Source organism: Corvus cornix, chromosome 4, assembly GCF_000738735.6.
Source record: "Corvus cornix cornix isolate S_Up_H32 chromosome 4, ASM73873v5, whole genome shotgun sequence".
Taxonomy (NCBI): domain Eukaryota; kingdom Metazoa; phylum Chordata; class Aves; order Passeriformes; family Corvidae; genus Corvus; species Corvus cornix.
The window spans coordinates 20,697,239-20,719,252 of record NC_046334.1 but is presented as its reverse complement, the minus strand read 5'-3'; the positions used below and the strand labels follow the sequence as shown (position 1 = coordinate 20,719,252).

The 22,014-nt window shown below is 41.4% G+C and overlaps 1 protein-coding gene and 1 long non-coding RNA gene across 3 annotated transcripts in view; one reads left to right on the top strand and one right to left on the bottom strand.

The window, feature by feature from the left end:
* Positions 1-22,014, bottom strand: part of LOC104697198 (melanopsin-like) — a 73,389-nt gene that overhangs the window by 43,713 nt on the left and 7,662 nt on the right. The window contains exons 4-7 of one of the 2 annotated variants that reach the window (XM_039550487.1): positions 12,955-13,090; positions 5,442-5,552; positions 4,301-4,506; positions 1,267-1,341 (exon numbers count right to left, since the gene is read on the bottom strand). The gene's annotated coding sequence lies outside the window, so the exon portion shown is untranslated. Of the gene's footprint in view, positions 1-1,266; positions 1,342-4,300; positions 4,507-5,441; positions 8,874-12,954; positions 13,091-22,014 lie in introns of those variants that run through there. The other variant, XM_019293265.3, reaches the window with a different exon arrangement.
* On the top strand, positions 2,578-4,637 carry LOC109146290. The gene is made up of 2 exons (XR_005601700.1): positions 2,578-2,617; positions 3,481-4,637. It is a non-coding gene; the product is annotated as an uncharacterized LOC109146290 (long non-coding RNA).

Here is a 22,014-nt window from a genome sequence, read left to right as displayed (position 1 = left end):
AGTAATACATTTATCCTGAAGTGGGAAGAAACTTGAATTTCATCTCATGCTAGAAAAAGAAGCCATCACTAATACCATCTGGATGACAATCTGAGATGTGAATCTGAGACTGGCTTTCAAATGCAGGTGTTAAAGTAAAGGAAAATAAACCCAAATTAACTAATTTTTCTTTCAAATGGGATCTTCTTTGACGTTTTATCTTCAAAAATTTCAATTCTGTTCCAAAAAAAGAGAAGGAAACACTATTAGAAGCAACACCTCAGAAAAAATTCTGTACTTACATTCACTGGAGTTTTTTCTAGAAGAAAGAACAAAAAAGCCTGTTACTAAAAACTGTGTTCTTCCCTTCACCAAACATTCTCTGGTCTAAAATTCCTTCTCTTTCAGACTGAGATAATTTCTCAGCTCTCTTGGTCTAATGCCACATGGGTTCCTGTAATCCCTCTCCCATCTGGTACGGAAGTCATCAGGATGCACTTACATTCCTCAGCAAAATAGGTATTACTAAAACAATCCAGCACTTCACTAAAATGAAACATTTCAGACAAAACCCTTTTGCCTGAGAGCAGGGCATACAGATGAAGAGACTTGATGAGCACCATGAAAGCAGCTGGAGTGGGACTCGGGTGTCTGGGCTTCTTCGACCACCTGGTGTCCTCCTTCCCTTTGCAAAGATACTCCCACAAGTAGCTTTTTTCCCCCCAGTTCTCACAGCAAGCATAACACAAAGGTACACATTTCCTGAAAAGGAGACAAAGTTTTGCTTGGTCTATTAATCATTAAGAAAGAAAGGTTTGAAATGAGTTTTTTTGCCCAAACATTTGGTGAATAAGGGATAGGCAGAATATAAAAGTAGCTATCTGCTCTAGGTACTTTCAGGAACGGATACTCTTGCCCAAAGGTCAAAACTGCAGATGGAATAAGATATTAAGACAGCAGGGTAAAAGCAGATTTTTGTCAGGAGATGTGGTAAACTACACAGGACAACTTAAGGGACCATTTCATGCATGACTGAAAGAGATTTTGTATTTCTTCTAAACATTTTATACAGAGCAGTTTTTTTTTTTTTTTAAACCACAGTTTTATGTAGAAATACTACAGAAAATTTTGCATTAGAACTATAGGCAGGTCAGATCACACCCCCTCAATTTCTGGGTGTGCCTGCATGCATGTGCACCCATACACACACTTTGATAAAAATTCATTTCAATTAAAAAAACATTTCCCATTATAGGGAACAATCCTCATTGCTGAAGTTAACTGTACCTTTACTGATCATTTATTCCGGCAGCTGCAATTTTGAACTCTCCATCCAACTGCTCAGCTCAGGAAAAGGCTGGCCTACAGAAAAATAGCATTTTTTATTCTTTGAGAAGCATGAAGGGGTGTTAGATTGTAAAGTAAGCTTTGCTACAGTTAAACTCATGAAATATAGCAGCATATTATAACAAATAAACAGTATTAAATAAATTCTTGAGTTTCCTTATTCTCTCCTGGAAAAATACTAAGTTGCTTTTCAGTGAAAGCTGTTGGTACAAATACAGTTTGATTTTCCTCCTGTCAGTGTCTCCTTCTGCCTTTGGTCCCAAGTAACAAATCACTTTCCTCAAGTCAGAGAACCAAATTCTACTGTTATGTCACAAGCTACAATTTGGCTTATATATTTGTGTTAGGATAGTGAGAACAGAAGTTGGTTTACAACACTGATCTTCACACATGCATTAAAAAAACAGCTTTATTGTATTTTCACATTGCTAAGGGGAACTATTCTTGGGCACAAATCACTAGGATTTGGCCTTTGAGATAATTAGCCTTTCTTGTTCGAACTCTTTCACTCTGCTCACTTTTTCCCACCTAATTTCCAAAATTAAAAGTCTGCTCAACACAGGGCTGTTCTCTGCAAGTCACGGAATCAATTAGACTGTAAAAAACCTTTGAGATCATCAAGTCCAGCTTATGACCGAACACCACCTTGTCAATTAGACCACAGCACTAAGTGTCATATCCAGTCATTCCTTAAACACCTCCAGGGATGGCAACTCCACCATCTCTCTGGGCAGCCCATTCCATTGTCTAATCACCCTTTCTGTGGAGAATTTCTTCCTTATGTGTAACCTAAACATCCCCTGATGCAGTTTAAGACTGTGTACTCTTGTCCTGTCACCGGTTGCCTGGGAGAAGAGATTGATCCCTGTCATAGGTTAGCAAGCATAGTCCCGGAAGGGACGTCCTTGCTAAGGGGTGCTTACAGTTTCCTCTGGGAACTGATAGAACCTATCAGCTGGCCAGTTTGAATATGGACAATTCTCTAAGCCACTTAAAGTTGTGACCACCTCTGTGATCTACACTTAAGAACAGGAAACTCCCCCCCAAGCTCTCTCTCGTTTCCGGCGCTGGCACAGGTGGCTGCGGGCCCTGTGTGGGGGCCACCGGGCCCGGCCAGGCCCTGCTTGGGCCAGGCCAGGCCGGGCCACGGCCATCCTGGAGACATGGACCTGTTCCAGCCATGGAACCCCCCCACTGCCTTGCCGTGGGCAGCCGGAGCGGCTCGGCTCTCCCCCCTCTCCACTGCGATAAGAAAAATTCAACATTCCAGCTGCAAAGCTGCAAGGCCGAGGTGAGATTAACCCTTTTACTGCTGTGAAGGGCTGAAAACCTGAGGGAAGAGAGAGAGGAGATGCTTAAAGCTGAAATTCTGTTGTGAAGCTATGATATATCAGAGTATCCTGTTGTAATTTCATGAAGATATGGGGGGTGGAGTGTTCAGCTCGTAAGCAAAAGCACCTGCGCCGAGATAGGCAGATGCTGACGCAGCTGTAATTTCATGAGAAGTTTGGACAGGGAGAGATAAACCAGATGAGGACTTTTGCTCCAAACAGGAAAGGAGAAAACCTCAGTCCCTAGAGATGAACCAGATGAGGACTTTTGCTCCAAATGGGAAAGGAGAAAACCTCAGTTCCTAGAGATGCTCCCAGAGATAGTCTAACGATGAAGATGATGAAGACCCTTTGCTCCCAGGGAAGGAGAAGGGCCTCTGTTTTTGTTTCTGAACGGCTCAACCTTAAAATTGTACCCCAAAAAACTTCAAGAGTGGACCCTCGAAAGCAGTTGCGGGAAAAGCTGCAAGTAGGGGGAAAGGACTCACACGCAGGCAGAGAGACTCCTCTTCCTAAATGGACTGAACAATATTTGGAAGTGGGCAGCTGTCTCGTTGTGATAATGTTTTCATAGCATGAGCAAGAAGAGACTTCTCTTTCTAAATGGACTGAACAAGGTTATTATGGAAGTGGTAAACAGACTGAACATCTTAAGGGTTGTCTTTTCACATTGACAGTGGAAGAAGGGAGGAAGGTGGGGGGAGGAGGAGAATTCTGAAGGTGGTATAATTTTTTTTTCTTCTTTTAGGTCTATTAATAAACTTCTTTATATTCTTTCAAGTTTGGTGCCTGCTTTGCATTTCTCCTAATTCTTATCTCACAGCAGATAAACAGTAATGAGTATTTTGGACCAAACCACTACAATCCCCATGTGGCTACACCTTCCTTTGAGGATCACCTTTGAGCATTCTCTTCTCTAGGCTAAACACCCCCAGCACCCTCAGTCACTCCTGATAGGACTTGTGCTCCAGGCCATTCACCAGCTTTGCTGCCTTTCCCTGGACACATTCCAGCACCTCAACTGTCCTTCCTGAACTGAAGCACCCTGAACTGGACACGGGACTTGAGACCTCACCAGCGCCGACAACGGGGGAAGAATCACTTCCCTGGTCCTGCTGAGCACACAACTCCTGATACAGGCCGGGATGCCATTGGCTTTCTTGGTCATCTGGGCACAGAAATCAGCATCCTGAATAGGCCAAAATCTGCCCTCTGCAGCTGAGGCTGCATCTTCTCCCTTTTTCTGTTTCTTTCAACGCCTCTCATTTCAGACCTGCCTGACCCTGATTTGGTGCAGTGGGAACGTGACATGATGCCCAGGGCAGCACCGTGCAAAAGCCTACATCCTCAATTTTAGCCATGCACCGACTTGTTTTTATTTCAATGGAGAGGCCTCACTGAAGGCACAACATGTTCATTACCACTGTAGCACTTTATAAACAAAACATCAACCTAAGGATTAACTACATAAACATCTTGTTAAATTTGCTGTCGTTATTTCCTTGTGATCTGATGATAACTGCATAACATATTGCTAATACTAATTATTAGTCTTGACAGATTTGGCATATATCATGATTTCTATATTCGCTTCCTGGCATTAGCATTTCCCTGCTTCCTGATCCCCACTGACTTTGTGTTACCTAGAGAGCCTCCTGCTTTCTCCAGGGAATTCCATAGTTCTCTTATCTGATCCCACAGCTTCTCTGCATCCACATAATTGAAGTGGTCACTGCTGGACAGGAAATGTAAGGTTGAGTTGATACCATATTCTTCTGGACATTGTTATTCTGAGTGGTGCCATAAATCTCATGAGAAGACCCCAAGGGAAGATGCATCTCAGGCAGAACTGAAAAGAAGAATTAAAGTCAAAGAAGAGGAGTTGAAGGCATCTTTTGTTTCTTTTGTGGTGCAGCAATTACAGCCTCTGTTTAATCTGGTGTAATAGTTGTCTCATTAAAAGATTTACTACAGTCAAAACTGAATACATAGAACTGCTTTTGGATTTAGAAAATGTAACGATTTGTTAAGTATTTTTGTTTAAAAGAGGTAACTCAACACCCTTAACAACCAGGGTGTCAGCAAACTTCTAATTTTAGTTTTACAAATACTGCTCCAAAAATATCTTCCAAAAAACTTTTGGCTCCAAGTTATGAGAAATATGTATATAGGAAACTTAGCCTGAGATTTAGATTTAGTTTCCAAATCTATGGGGTTTTGGATGATTACCCTGAGAGAGAAATTTCTTGGTTAACTGAAATTTAAAAAGACTCTGCTAAACCTTCACTGGTTTGGAGAAAAGGATATTTGGCAGATTTTAGAGAGACGTATAAAAGCAGAATTTCTGAGAGTGAGCATGCCAGTGCATGTCCTTCACATTATATAGGAAGCAAAGTATTCCCAAAAAGAGACCAATAGTTTCCATAAGTTTATGGAATCTATGAGTTTACCATGTAGATTTATTTTGTACCTTTTTCAGAATGAAATTAGGTTCGATTAAGACCAAAGAAGTATCCATACATAATATTCTAATTTTAACCATACCAAAAATTGCTTAACCTTTTAGGGTATTACTACTGTAGTAGAAGTCAGATTTCCCAAAACATGCTAGCCTATATTAGCCAACAGATTTACATGGTGCTTTAAACCCTCGGGATTCTTGCTTAGTATAAAGAACAAGCAGAGTCTGCTAACAAAGCTAGTACTGTCTGTTTGTAAGTTCTAGCATGAAATGGTTTTACTGTCATAAAGTGGGGTTACACTCACCTACTGCTTTGCACTCACCCATAGCTCAAAACAGGAATACAGAGCAGCATGACTCAGCTGAATAAAATGGATCTGTGGTAATTTCACTGGGCTATGGAGAACTGCTGAAATGTGATAAACCTGTGAAAACTGAAGAGACAATGAGCTATGGAGCATTGGCTTCTCCCATAGTAAAGTGTCTGCCACATTTTGATCTTAAAATAGTGCCACTCTTCCAGAGGGACATTTCACAACAGAATTGACACCTTCCTCAACCCATGGTCCACCCTTCAGAAATGATACTTAGCTAGCTAACAGATATCCTCCCTTAGCAGAGGGGCTGCTGCAACAGTTCACATCCCAGTGTCAGTGCTGTATTTTTGTTCCCCAGTGCCAAAATGTCATCCAGCCTCACATTAAAAGCCTGCTGGTAAATCAAGGATAGAATCACTGTAAGTTTAATGTATCTAAACATGTATTAACATGCTAGAAATTATTTAAAAGGATTAATTTTTGCAGCCATGTTTGACCGTGTCAATACTATTTCAATTTGTCTTGCCCACTTAAGAACTCTCTCAAGCTGCCTTCAAAAATGTATTGACAGATATTTCCTTTACTTAACCTGTTGCTCATTTTCACATTTCCTATCCTGGCTAAAAATTTAAAACATTTCATTTTGCTTCTTAGTTACACCTTAGTCAGCTATGCAATGAAAAAATATCAGTGTGATACTGCAGAGATGTATTAATATAACCAACATTCAAAGTTTTGCTAAAAATCAAGAACTCAGCAAAGACTGAATATATCTTCATTGTGTCACATAACTAACCAGGAGCTCTTTATTTTCCAGGGAAGCACAGATTTTACGGGAAATTTACTGTATTAGACTAGAATATTTTTTAAAACTCAAAAACCCCCAAAAACCCCAACAGTAGTTTATTTCAGGTTGGCTTGTACAGAAATTAGTGTAATTCATTTTCCTGAGCTCTCTGACATGACTTACTTTCTGGCAGTTAAAACAGAAAACTACCTTTTCCTCTGTCCCAGAGGGAATATATTGACTCCCATTCTCATGCAGGGATGACATCACAAATATCTCTCTGCCTGAACTGCTTGATGTGTGGGAGTCACAGAAAAGAAGGTGATTCATTAGAAAATGATTTTGGGAAGGGAACAATAGCTCTAAGATTTTTTTTGCCAAAAGAATTCTTTTTCTCTTGGCCACTCCTTCAAGCCATTGAAAATGGAAAAATCTGGATAAGCAGAAAAGTTAAAAAGTGCCTTTCACTAATTCAAGTCGTGCATTTTACAAACTTTGAGTATAAGTATTTGTTGACATTGAAAATACTTCTACATTGGTAAATCCTTGATTTTTAAGAACTTTGATCCCCAGGAAAAACTTTGAAACATGAGCATTTTATATCAGCAAAGCTCTGCATGCAAATACCAGACTTCCTTGTACAGGGGTAAATTCTAAATCCTGCTTAGCTCTCATAATGGTCCCCTTCAATCTGAGACATTTCTGTAGCATGTGTCAGGTGAGTGTAAGTATTACTCTCCTAGAAATTCTTCTATTAATATTTTCTGCTTATACTTTAAGGTAAAGAACATTTCCTTACCCAGGCCACTACTCAATGATACAACTGCAGTTTTCTGAAGCCGAGATGCCCCTATTGGTCTATAAATCAAAGAAGTCTTTTAGATTCATTTATCAACTACATCCTGATTGTGCAAACACAAGTCTATGGGGAACCAGGTGGATGCAAAACATCCCCCTGGTTGAGAAGCCTTGCTCTCTTAAATTCATCTTGCCCAGGCTGGTGGTTGCACGCAAAGCACCATGGAGAAAACAAAACCAAGCCGCACAACACAGCAAAAGCAGCTGAGCAGCTTGAACTTCTTTGCACCTGCTGTTCAGTGTAATGATTTAAACCCAAGAAATTCGTGACTCCACTGATGTCTAACATTTCTGCAAAGTACACTGGTTGGTTTAACCATAAGGGGACACTGATTTCCCCATTCCAGCTCAGCAAAGAACTTCTTATGTGACCAAATGGTACAGAACCCATTGAATTATTGTCCCGTTTTCCTCCCCATGATATAAATCTGGCCACATCAAAACAACCACATCCCTGTTGCACTGATGACCCTCCCAAGACTGAGCTGTCACTCATATATCGCTAAGTCAAACCTGTCAAACTGTTCCATGACCACTAAACTAAGACCAATGACTTCACCAGTGGCCCCGGGCTCTAACAGGCAGAAAATAACATTGATCTTAATCAGATCAGACACCAGCTTCTCTCAACTCTATCGCAAAGTCTCTTTGATTTCATGCTTCATTATAAAATCAATTAATTGTTTCATTGCCTAGTCATTTTATATGTTTCTTATGGAATATATTGTGGTGATATTCAAAAGACAGTAGGCACTCAGGATATTTTGTATTAGCCACCCACAGTTAGAATGGAAAACAGCATTATTTTTAAGAGACGTGGCACATATAAACCAATGCCATGAATCAGTTCACCAGACCATCCAAAGTAGTGTGATCAATTGTACTGGCCAGGGGGCCTTTCCTGAGTGCCTAAAAGCCCTGTTTTCACAGGGCCTTCACAACCTGTGACAAGGAGACAAGTGCCATCCACAAATCCATCCTCAGCAGCACCTTCTGCCAGGGCACAAGCACCTCCCAGCACAAGAGCTCAATCTCCTCAGAACTGAAAGCAGAAACATCTTCAGCGCAGTGAGATATCTTAGAAGCTGAAATTAAGCATGAAAAACCAAGTTAATTAGTACAGACATTACAACATGCTGGACATGTGGAAAAGTTAAGCCACAATGAGTCTCTTTTGTGGCTGTGCAATAACAACTTAATTTTGCAAGCAACTTGTAAGTCTGAGTGGATGTTTATGGAAAATGGAATCATTCACTCAAGCGCAAGTTTCCTAATGAAGCTGAATTTTAAGGAAGTTATTTATAGTTTATTCTATCAAGCTTTTCATTTACATCTAGATTCAGTAAAGCACTTAGCCATGATGCATTTAAGTTCAAGATGCAGCTCCATGAATATATAATTAGAAACATTCATTTCAGACAAATGGGATTCCAACATTAGCAAGGAGGGGAAGAAGTTGTTAAGATTCAACCCTACAAAAGTATGCATATATCTTCCCCCCTGCAGATCGTATTTGCAAGAGATGTGGGCTGGAAGCTGCTTTTCTGTTTTTATATTAACTTTTGTCCCAGTTGCCACGGACATATTCCAAAGAGTAGTTTGCCTTAGCCTTCTTGATTAAGTGCTCCTATAACACATATTTGATTTTTTATCTTGGATTTAATTATGTGTGGTTTTATCCAATATTCCTTATGCTTATTCCTTGATAATCTGCCATGTTCTCTTCTGTGATTTACAAATATTACTTGGACATGTGTCTCGGTTTTGAAAGACAGGTGTCTGCTAAGGAAGGCAGAGGCCCCCCTTGAAGTGGCAGATATAACCCCTTTTCCCTCCAAGTTATTATACTTTGAAATCAAGAGCCTTTAGGCGAAGATGTGGGAAATAGGAATAACAGTTCTTTACTATATATATATATGTATATAACCAGTCAAACAAAACCAACAACAACTATGGCAGTAACAGCAATCACAAACCCAGTGCCAGCCTTCTCGGCTGTCAGGCCCTTTCCCCTCGGGTGCAGTTCCGCTCGCAGCCGGCAGGGGCGCTGGCGGCTCCCGGTGAGCAGGGCAGGTGCGATGGTTCCCCCGCGGCTGCAGGGGGCGCTCCGGAGCGAGCTCGGGAAACCCGCGGCTCTGGTGCTCTGGGATCCCGGGAAGGATGGAACAAAGGCTTCACAAACCCCTGGGCAGCTGATCCCGGGCTCTCAGGAACAGCAGGCTGGAACGGCAGGGACGGACGCAAATCCCGGGTGGCAGGCGAGATGTATCCAGATGGGAGAACCCCACGGAGGCCCAGGCAGGCAGGGCGAGCAGGGCTACAGCGTAGCGAAAGCTCGAAGCAGCAGCGGGGCAGGGCAGCCACAGCTCGGTCTCCAGCAGGGCAGGGAAAGCGGCTTTTGGGGTCCCGGCGTTGTTTCCAGCAGGAAGAAAGAACGGCCAAAAAGAAAGAAGCAGCAGCTCCTTTCTCTGCAGCTTCTCTCTCCGGACGCTCAGAGCGAACTGACCCCCACACCCAGGTGTAGACAAAGGAGTAGCCAGGCCCGCCCCACTCCCCTTTTTGTCTTTCTTAAGTACAGCTATTTGTCCCCTAGCAACATGCATATGGGAGAAAATTCCTTTAACAGGGAAAAAAAAACCTAAGACTAAACTAAAACCCCAACAACATGGCACAATGACATTAACCTTGCCCTACTTTTGAGGTGTCAATAATTGTCAGAAGCCTGTTTTGCAGCTCTTTTGAAACCTTTCTTTACTCATATGCAAGCTGTACGAGTTGCAGTCAGAGCTGAGCTTCACCCAGCACAGTATCCCACTTTTGACACTGACCACCACTAATTCTTTCAAAGAACATTCACCAGGACTTAAAAGAGGCAGATATGGAATAGCTTGCTGCCTATGGAATGATTTTTTCCCCTTCTAATTCAGAGTAGATTTAGGTCTCCTCTCACATTATTTTCTTATTTACTTGATATGATGGCAGCTTTTGACAGTTGAATAATTTCTAAATGCATAAACTGTTTTTTGGAGTCTTAAAGCCCTGGGTGTGTGCAGGGCATGTCCAACCACTCTTGGACACCCACAAAGGCATACCACTGTCTTTGTCAGGCAGGACATCTCCTGCCAGTCAGTCTGACCAGCCTCAGGGGCCTGGCTTCAGTCTGACAAGTGCCCTCCTGCAGATCATGGGAATGACTGGAACTGCAAGTGACTGACTGGCTTTCAACAAGTAAAGTAATATTTACACAATACACAAGTATTCAAGGGGGAAATATTAGTCTCAAACCAGCTTACAATATCTTATGGTTTAGGTGCTCCTCTGTCTTTTACACAGAAGCAGCTGAAATCCACAGTATTTCACATCCTCCCTGATAGGTCTGTGTCTGTTGGTCTGTTGGTCAGGGTCTCATTTCTATCCATTCCTGGAAAGTGATCCTGACATAAATTCTGTACTTCTTGTAGCTTCTTCACTACTACTCTGCTCTCCTGTGCCAGCACAAGGCCCCAGCAGCTGCATTTACCTGCATTGCTTACCTGTGAGAAATTGCCTTAATCCAACTTGTCAGGCCACAGAAAACCCCAAGTGTGTAAACTGAGGTCACGTGGAGGAAACTGTCCTGCAGCAGATATGTCCCTGTCCATGAGAGGAGCACACTGCAGTGCTTGAGTGCTGCCAGCCTGCCTTCAAAGGATGCCAGCTCACATCCAGCCTGTTCTGACCCTCCAAGAGGCCTGGTATATTTGGCATGTTGACTAGAGCCCTACCTACCATGTAGGAGTGGTATGTCAGTAGTGGGAGGCAGAAACAGTGTAGTAAATGCCAGCTGGGAAGCATTGGAAAACGCAGTCTGAAAGAACTAGTTTTACTTTGAGCACCTGAGGCTAGATAAGCCAACTTGACAAGTCCTTAGCTTCTGGAAGATGAAAACTATTCTTCTGGAATGAGGATAAGTAAACACTTGGACTCTCCAAATTACTGATAGTTTCCATTGAATTAGGAGGGATTCATTAATTTTTTAGAATTTATTTATTTAATCTATGTGCTGCTAGGAGGAACTTTTATTTAAATATCAATTCCCAATATTTCTCTGAGGCATAGAGGTCTAATATAGCTGGATTACTTATTCAGCACTCTTTGTTCTCTTTGCTTGATCAATACTTATCGCTAGAAATAAGTTAAAATATTTCTTCTGGTAAATCTATTTACAACACCACTTTCATGAACTTTCATCAGTTAGGCTGAATATATATATACAGCACTCATAAGCTGAGAATCACATTTCCTCATGTGTATCATCCACAATAATGTGAAACTCTATTTCCAGGCTCCTGCCCTCACTATTTCAGAATCAAAGAGTGATTCAGGACTCGCTAAATAACTCTCCCATCCTGTGACTAGGTAGAGAGCCACCAATTCCAAACAGAGAAAAGAATACTTTCAGGACTGTGCCCCAACAGGGAAGAGGAGAAAAAAAGAAAGCTAAGTGTCATAATGTCAGTGATTTTAACATCCATGAACTGTCTTCTCTACTCAATTTATGGAAAGCTAACATCACCATTTGGCAGTGCAAGGATGTAATGTAGGAATAAGTGGGTTCAAGTCTAACTTAATCATGAAGTGTTTTTTCCACATTTCTGTTATGTAGTATTCAAAAGTCTTATGCTGAGTGTTGAGAGCTCATATCAAGTGCTACAGAAAATGAGATTGTACAACACCTTCCTGGAATAAGTCCTACACTGGCATAGTTTACTTAGGAGTTAAAACTTAGAGAATAGCACAACTCCACAAACAGTTTAAGATTGTTGCTTCCAGTGAGTGTACCAGTGTGGGACTAGCCCAGGGCCACAAATAAATCTAAGGGACTGGAAGATCTCTCATACATAGAGAGGATGAGTGAGCTGGGACTGTTCAGCCTGGAGAAGAAACAGTGGATATACAGCAAAGCACATGAAATTCCATTTTCCATATACCATCAAGGATACACCATTTAAACAGGGAAGCTGGTAAAACACAGAAACAGGTTGTGGAGATGTTAAAAATCCAACTGGACATAGCTCTGAACAACTGGTTCTACCTGCCCCTGCTTGAGCAGAGTGGCTTGACCAGTAGATCTCAAGAGATCCCTTCCAACCCAAACTACTCTACCACCAACACCATAATCTGCAGCAGCAACACTAAAAAGTTATTTTATTACTGCTATGTTCCTGCACATGTAACATCATTTTTGGATGGTCTGTAGTTTTCATTGGGCTACAAGTAACTCCAAATAGTTCCAATCGATTACCCTCTAGTTGGGGATATTGTGAGGAAATGAGGTCAAAGATAGCTTCAGCAATGGAACAAACATATCATCTGCTTTAGTGGTCAGCTAAAGTGTTTGCAACCAAAGTCATAGAAAGGGCAAATCCTCTTTCCAGCAACTTGCTGTGCTAAAGAGCTAATCCTTGCATTGCCTGTGATTGCTTTCAGTTCAGTTCTCTGCTTAGGAGTAGAAGCATCTATGCAAAATAAACCCTGTGAAAAGGTATAAAGTGTGCTACACTTAGACAATGTGTACTAAAATTTGTTACCTTTAACTTTCCCCTGAAGAATGCAACTGAGCCACTGGGTAGCTAAGTCAACAACTGAACTTCTGCAGGTGATAAAATTCTACCTTGCTTTCAAACATTAACATGCACATACAGCTACTTTACTTACTACAAACTCTTATTGTACTTTTGTTCCAGGGCACTGCACTGTCTCAAGTAGGGTCCTTGAAGGCCTTTTTTTCAGAAGGTAACTGATCCATCTCAGGTTGGAAAGAGAAATGTCACTTTTCAGCTTCTACTTAGGATAGAAACCTCCACAGAGAACTCAGAAAAGAGGGATCCTTACCTCACTAGCTGGATTTCATCATATCTCGACTCTTCTCATCTCCTTTGTCATCAGAATAATGCTTGATTGTGGTAAGAGATCAGCAGTAAAAGGTGTAGGCAGACAATGCTGTTCCTCTTGCTTTTATAGAAACTTTCTGAAATTAATGTATATCTTTAATTTCAGCTACTTCAATTCATCAGCTTTCAAAAATTTGCAAAGTATGATATAACAAGAACACAAAGCTACTTTCATTTCTGAAATACTGTGGTAAGCAAGTCAGAAGAATTCTCCAGTGATTTTGCCATTTCTTTAGAGGAAAAACAAAGGTGCATTACTGGAAGCTTGTACAAATGCAGAGTTTAAAAAGTGAAAGTGACTTAGTAAGTTTACCAAAATCTTCACAAAAGTGGGAATTTCAAAACAGACAGTACTCAGCAAGGAGTATTTTAGGATGGAGGAAGAGATGTACAGAGTGTGGAGAACACATTCTGTAATGTTTTCTGCATGTATTTTGCAATGACAGAGAGCGTTCACCACTTGAGGAGACTCGATGGTTTCCACACAAGGCACAGAAGGAAGAGTTACAGCATCATCTCCTGTTGGGAAACACAGCATTGCAGAGAGCAGGATAAGGGGGAAATGTCATCTGAAAAGAGACAGCAGTGCCTGAGCTCTGGGTCTCTCTCTCAGGCATACACCAGGCCTACAGCCCTGCTTGAACACAGGCCAGGGTCATCTCTCAAATGCCACAGCTTTCACTCAGCCACAGCTGGGGACTGTGACTCTGCAACTCCAACCACCACCCTTCCAGGAAGGATCTGTCTGAGCTACTGAGCTACTGCCCTTGGCTGTGTGAGGGGAAAGAAGCAGCCCTTGCTCTATGTAGATCAGCAGGGAGAGTGAGAGGGGTGTGAGACAAGGTTGGCTTGGGTAACTTCTAGCAAATTTAGGAGACTACGTGGATGATTAAGAACTCCCTGATCACTCATTCAGACAGGTCATGAGGTCGGTAAATAGGCGAGAAAGCTGCCTGCAGGAAATCTGTCAGACTGACAATGTAACATTTAGGGCCGGACCAATACCTCTGGTTTATCTTTAGGTACAAAACCAGCCTGATGCAGACCTATATCTGACGTTCAACCCCAGCCTAACATCACAGCCAGCTCCTCCAGGCTGCTCCTCTCTTCCTGCTGCTCTCTGAATCAGTGGAAACAAAAGGCAGCATTGTCTGGGCAAGTGAATCGTTTCATGATGACTCCCAGAAAAGCTCAGCAACACAGAAAACACATGGATACATTATCTTGTCTCACTTTCTTGTCTCAGCTTCTCTCTTCTCAGTTTCTCACTGCACCCCTGCAGAAGTACAGTGATAATTTAACACACAGAGAGTGGGGGGAACTCTCTATCCCTCATGGGCTGCCATACACTCACAATTTTGATGCTTGGTATAAAATAGTATGTCAAATGATGTGCCAGCAGAAAGATATCACTACACAGGTCGCAACATCACACAATTTGCAGTTAAGAAATAATCTTATTAATAGAAACAGTAAAATTAAAACCATCATGGAGACAAGGACAACTTACACAGGTACTTAAAACTCTTGGAAAAAATTAATCTACATTTGCTAAGAAAAACACACTGATAAAGGCGACGTTGCAAAAGTCTTAAGATTACAGCAAATATTTTGGGTAAACATCAAAATACTTGTAGTTCAAGCAATTTATGTTTTCCCACAATTTTATGAGGGTAGACAGAATAGTCCAAAATATGTTCAAGACAAGAATTTTACTTCAATCCAAAGATTTTTTCTTTTCTGCATTAGGCAATGACAAAAATATCAAAGCCTACAACACTACAGACCTTGATTTTTTCACTAGGTGCCCTTCCAATTTTTGTTTTTCATTCTGCTAGCAGAGCACTAGCACCCAAACCCAGAAACTTTTCTGTTGAAGTGCAACTGTACTTCTCTCATCCTCTGAGTCATTCAGTGCTACATACAGCAAACATGAAGAGGGAACTGCTCTGTAAATATCACTGCAGTTTGTCCCTAAGATTTTCCATATTATAAAAGCAACAAGAACAACAAAGTTGTATACATTTAATGACAAAATATGTGTAGATCCTTTATAGTGTCACAGTCAGCATTGGCTGGATGGATGAAGTCAGTTATATGGCAGCATCTGTCAAAAGCTGGAGGCTTTTTGCTCTTGAATGTCTGCAGTTTATGCAGAAAAGGACAGGAGCAAATAATTGAAGGAACAGTGGTTGTTTGAACATATTAGTATTTCTCAGAGACTCTTATGCTATCTGTATCTCCTGAAAAGAACACTGGAAAGAGAAGGGAGGGAAGAAATAAACATTTTCACAATATCATGATTGACAGAGTACCAAGAACTCAAAACCGGAAACCTCCTAGGAACAACTCACCAGACAGGAATCTTGATCATTTCAGGCTTCTCTTGATGAGGCAACAAAAGTACTGATACTGACCTTGAAAGGCCCATCTCTGGCAAGCTGGAGGCATTTCACATTATTTTCTCTTATACTGAGAAGAAAAGAAGGCAAATCCAGAAATCCTGACAGAGTAAGCTCTGGTCTTCATATGAATTAAATCTCAAATCACTGAAGTTGATTAATAATTTTCACTGATAGAAAACAGTAATTGACTTGGTTGTATATTAGTTCATTTTACCCTGAAGTGACTTCCTCCAGCTATAACACTTTGCTCAGTGCTATCTCTGCCACTCTGGAAACTGTGTCATTATGAGCAAATATCTCTGGTTGTGTGCTGCTGTTGGACACATCTTGTCTACCCAAATGTAACAGGTACTTAATAATACCTCCAAATATCTCCCCCAAGCTAAAATAACCATGTTACCAGAGAAGACTGTATTTTTTCCATTTTGTCTCTACAGAAGCAACGTGAAGAGACAGTGCACTTTTACTCTCTCTTTCATAGTGACCACCATGTCTTGTTGTCAGAGTTGGAACATGGAGCACAACTGCTGTTGGGAACTGCGTTTTGATCCAGATCACCCTTTCACAACATGCTACCATGGCTATTTTAGGCTCCCTGGCACCTGAGAGAAAGGAAAAGGGCAAACACCCACAGTTCTCCAGATCTGCAAGAGGAGATTCTGAAGCCAAAGGCAATCCCTGTTGTTCTCCCTGAAGAACTTCTCCCAACTGATTCTCATTCTAATCGTTGCTGGTTGTTGTTAATTTTTAATTAATTTTGCAGTTTACATCTGTCTAATGCCAAACAAATGCTAGCTCCATTCCCTTCTGCTGCACTTTAAGCCACTAAACAAAAGACTTTGCTTTAATGTATTTAACCTCTGGGCCTGCAACCACTGTAGAGAAGTACAAGACAGATAAAGTAAAATATTTATAAATAGCTTTAGAAATGGCCTCCAGGTCTCTGCCCCTAGCTTTATGCTTCTTTGCTTTCTATGGGCAAATTAGGACTGCAGCTGCCTACCACACACAGTTACCCGGGGATTTGCACCCTGAGCTTCAAGCCACTGGAAGCAAGCATCCTTAAAGACATTGCCTGCAGGTCTGAACACAGCATCCCTGCAGAAAAGGACGTCAAGGAAAGGCTGAGGCCAAGGATTGCACCACGGGGCAGGGCAGCACGTGTCAGCTCAAGTCCCTGAGAGCCCCAGCCAGACAGAAGTGTCACCTCCTGCTGCGTGTGGCTCATGCACAGCACAGTCACATCATCTGGCAACACAGGGGTGGAGCTGCACTGGTGCAAGAGCTTCAGTCTGCAGCCTCGGAAACCACCAGAGAGATGAAAGAAGCAAAGAACAGAGGAGACTAAACCACTCTTATCTACCTTACTTTTTCCATAGCCAGTATAAAGTCAGACAAAGAACACCTGAGTAACTTCCACTTAAGCACCTCACACTATTGCTAATTCAGGGAGGAGGAAGAACAGCTAGCAATCCAAATGTGAGATTGTTTTTACTTTGAGAAGCAGAACATGCAGAGTCCCCTTCTCCTTAAGCACAAGAGCACAAATAAATCATTTTCTAGCTCATAAATTCAAGGCAATTTTCTATTCTGTTAATTTTGTAATGACTTCCACATTCCAGCTTCCCTGGTTTTTGAGTTTAAATTTGTTTCTGGTACACAAAGCTTTACCCTTTCTTCCTCTTGTCTCTGCAATAAGTTCCAAGAACTACCTCAGTCCATAGGTGTTAATTCTTCCTGAAAATTAATCCTTAATCAAAGGAATCCAGTGTTTTAGCTAGACAAGTTAATTTTTCACCTGGTATTTTCAATAGATTTTTTAAATATATATTATACTTCCTCTAACCTCCTTCACCATTACCAATACGCTGGGGACACTGTGAGCTTCAGAGGTGGGCTATCTGTGGAACTAAGTTCTGTCATGTGGACACAAATGCAAGCATTCCCTTTGTGAATTTATCTTGGATTTACCAGTACTGGTTTCCATTCTGATTAGAGCAGTTGGTGCTGGAAAAGCACTGCTGTAGCCATGGGACAACAACACTAAGTCTTAGACACTGATCATTTTGTCCCACTTGCTTTGACAGATCAGCCCCACATACTTTTGGGAGCAGAAGACTTCTCCTTCAGCAATAATTCAGAAAAGAAAAAAAACCACCAACAACAAATCAACCAACAAAACCCCCCAAAGCCACCCCCCCAGCGCAAAAAACTAAAAGAAAAAAAAAAAAATCACAAACCAAACCAACCAACCAACCAAACCCAAACCCAACCACACCAACTGTTTAAACCATGTTCTTCTTAATCCACTTTAGTTTCCTTGAAAGCAACTGTGATATCGAATGATCCATTTCGTGGAATTACAAAGGATGGCATGAAGAGATTGGGGTTTTTTTAAGAAGTCTCAAATTTCAAAATGTTGAAGTGAATGATTTCTCCCGTTTCATCCCTCCAAATGCATATCTGTAAACAGCTCCTCTGCCTGCTCAGGGCTCTCTTGGGGGCTTCCTAGTGGGACCACCCAGTACTTGTACATGAGATGAAGAGGCTTCATGTTTTTAAGAAGGTTTCCCTTTAAAAGCTTTTATTTGCTTGTTAAGTAACACATTTGTCTAATGTTATCCCTGCTGAAACTGATGTGGATGGAATCAGGCAGACAACACGTTACATTACATTATGAGTCAACATTTCACTAAAGGCATTGACCGACTTCTGTGAATTGCAGATTATTCTCCTGCTCATAAAGCACATCTGATTCCTTTACGTAGTTGTTCATGCAACGTGACACAACTGCAAGGGCCCACTAGGGGATGAGACCTCGTGATTTACCTATCCAAATGTAAGCAGACAGCATCTCCAGCTTTCATCAATACTTTGGCCACATGCACAAAACGAGGAACAAAGCTCTTTTATCTTCTGCAATTTGTACACAGTTATTTATTTCTTAACTCTTCCTTCCCTTTTAAACAGTGATAACAAAACATTAATTGAAGTTTGAAAAGCAGCTGATCAACTCTGACTTGGTCATGTGGTTTTTCATTTCCACTACAAATTTCTGTGGGATATAATGGGAAACAAAGCATCAGTACAGAGACCTCAAATGGGTAGAGGTCAGCCATCAGCTGATATATGAAGGACCTCCATTCAGTGTCTCTATGCTGAACTGCATCTTCTGAATAGATGAGTCCTCTGGCTATTCATCAAGAATTTTTACTTAATTGTCAGGTATGCATGTAACTCCCCATGAGCTGGGAAGAGTGTCATTGCTCCTCTGCTAAGGCAGAAAAGTTATTGGGATAAACGCATTCTATAGGGTAACTGGCTTTTTAAACCTTGGCCAGTTTCTCATAAATAGAAGTGCTAAGATAAAGCAAATAGTCTGCCAGCTAGCTCAGGACTGAGCATTACTTAAATGAAATGCTGAGGCAAATGCACTGGAAAAGGCAATTCCAAATGCTCCAACTAACTGAGCCATTATGATCCTGCCCAAATTCCCAATGGCAAAACCAGCACCTGAGATAAGAGCCCACAAGTGCTTATGCCAGCTTCACGGGACTTTGGTTCAGGGTCTTTCACATAAAACCACCTGTAGCTGGGAACCTTCCTACTTATGAATAAAGCCAAGAGACCACTTCCCAACATGAAGAACAGTGTCTAACAGACAGCTCTTTATGGCTCTCCATGTAGTAATTTGAAGATGAATCTTCCAGCTGATCCTTTTCACTGTACACACAAAAGCTCCCTGCTGCCAGGAGCAGAGGAAAAAAAAGTTATCAGCTAAACTTAAACCTCTAAAATTGCAGGCTTGTCTGTAGTTGATTGCTTCTCTAAGCTGCTCTGTTTCAAAAGCAAATCTCATTATTGCTCGTGTAATGATCTCATTGATCATTAAGCATGGCCTTTTGCTAGAGCTACAGTGACACTGGAAGGATATTTGCTTAACAATGGATACTCTCCTTAAAATGAGTGTGTGACCCTTCTGTAAATTTTTAACAAAATATCATAAAAAATGTAATGGAATATGCATGAGCAGGGCAAACTGCACACGTAGGAACATGCTTGTATTGACACAGATGGTGTTTTCAAATACACTAACCTTTTTTTCTATTTCAAATTAGAAAAAAAAGTCAACAACAACATTAATTCACAATAAACTTTAAATGTGTCAACTTTTCAAAAAATAAATACTTGGTATTTTCAATATTCTCCCTGGCATTTCTTCGGTCAAGAGTGTTTATAAACTTAAGCTTCAAAGGTCCAACATTAGGTCTGTCTGAAGGTGTATTTTTCTGGCTGAATTTATTGCTTGCTAAAAGAGAAGGCAAATTGCTGAGCTCTACTACATATAAACATAAAAGATAAAGCACCTTTGCTGGGTTTGCAGGTCTAACATTTTGCAGGCCTAATATCCCTCATTACGTGGCTTAAAAATTATGAAACTTGTAATTATTCATTTTGCATATCTTATCCTAAGTGTTAGTTTGCTCAAGTCTCTAATAGCAGCATAGCACTGTAATTAAAAATAAAACAAACAAGGCAGGGGTGGGGTGAGAAAATTGCTAAGGAAGTGAACATGATCACTATGTCTAAATTTCCAGTGAAACTTCTGCCTTGAGTGGATTTATTCTCTTGGACACACAAGGAGATGCACTAACTGCAGGTGACTAGGCTTGATAAGATGTGGAGTGCAAGGCTTGTGGAGTGCAAAAGTCAACTCACTATGAAAAATGGTTGGAATTTCCTTCCCAGCACGGAAAATTCTGCACTGTGGCAATGTGCTTACTATGATTTCAGCTCTGGGGAGCTGGCCTCTTACTGTTCCCAAAGCAAGGTATCAGGAATCGTGGCTGTTTCTCCTGGCACATGCAGTAAGCAAGCTACCTCACACAGAGACCTGCAACAGAACACGGGTAGCTTCATGAAATGCTACATCTTGTTTCAAACCTTCTGCTTAGCTCTCAGCTCTCAGGCACAAGGTGGAGCAGCAAGGTGGGGAAGGTCTGGTCACAAGTCAATAGACAGAGTGATCCCATAACACTTAGGGGTCACGAGGCAGGAGATCTGCCTGGAGCGTACTGATCCCCTAATAGCCTGTGAATGCCCTGAAAGGGACATCTGCCGAACTAAATCTTGGATTTAAATTTAATCCATGTGACTTCCTCTGCATTTATCTAGGGCTTTCAAACCATGAGAGCTACCATGCTGATCAAGAAAAGAAATGTGTCATTGAGTTAATGTCTTCACTTCCCTGTATAAAATACACAGAAAACATCCTTTCACTGACTTGGTGATTCCACACAATCACCAGATATATGCGCACAGAGTTGCCCACGGGGCTCAGCTGACTACGAGAAATCTGAATGTTGCTCCATGGCCAAACAACAAAGGGGCAAGAGGCCAGCTGCTGAGTCCTGAGACTGCAGCGCCTGACTGCAGCGCCTGCCATTAAGGTGTCCCTGCAACCATTCCTGGAAAGGAGATGAATGTCTCTGCACCCAGCTTTTATACATGTTTCATTTAATACATCATGATCTTGACTGGTTTGCTCTCCCCACCCTGCAGTTTCCAGCAGCTAGACAGAGGTGAAAGACACTTTAGGCAAAGAGCCTCATGTAACAGATCCCAGCCTGACTGCTTCATCGAGCAGTTCAGCCAGTGTTTCATGCTGTCAGCAGCAGTTGCAGGATGAAAGGGAAACAGAAAGGGAGAGCTTAATCTGTAAGAAATCATCAGCAGATGAAACCGAGGTTAGATCAGCTCAGGGCATTACTAACTCCATTATTTTGAAACTGTATGCACAATTCACTTCCCCTTTTAGAAAGCACAGGAATTTATTTGATCATTCACAGTCATTGAGTTGAATCTGGCAGAATTACTTTTCCTTTAGGAGAACCTAGTTCACGATCATATAAAGAGCTGTACTCAGCTTGAGTAATACGTGGTCCTGAGCACAGCCTCTGTAATTCCCACTGTTTGCATACCCACACTCCTGCCAGACCGTAAGGTGCTCAGAGATAGATAGAAGTAGCAACATGACAGATCTAACTGCTAACGTGCATTACTCATGGACACAGTTTGCATGAATCCTTCTTCACTGATGCCAAAAAAACCCACCCATCAAAACCAAGCAAAACCCGAAAAACAGTTTAAATCACACTTGGTACTTATGTAAAAGGCTTAGGATTTGGGGTTTTTTTGATGGTGCTGGTGGAGGGTTTTGGGGTGTTTTTGTTGGTTTTATATCTGACTATCCATTTGCAGCTATTTGAGGCATTGTTCTATAATTAGATCAAATGCTGTGGGGGTTCCCATTAGTTAGAAATCATCTACGAAACACATTACTTAGCTTGTTCCACGCTTTTTACATTTAGAAAAAACACCCATCATCTGACTCAGCTCCTCAGTGCCTGTCTTTATTATTATTATATTATTATTATTATATAGATTCAAATGGCACTTTATCACTTTAAATTTGCTTTGACCACAAGCCAAGAAATTCCAGCACTCAGTATGTTCTACTAGCCCCAAGTCAGCAAACTTGCTTCTTATCATGAATGATGCATTTGCCGGGGGTGTGAGATGGGGGAGGAAGAGGC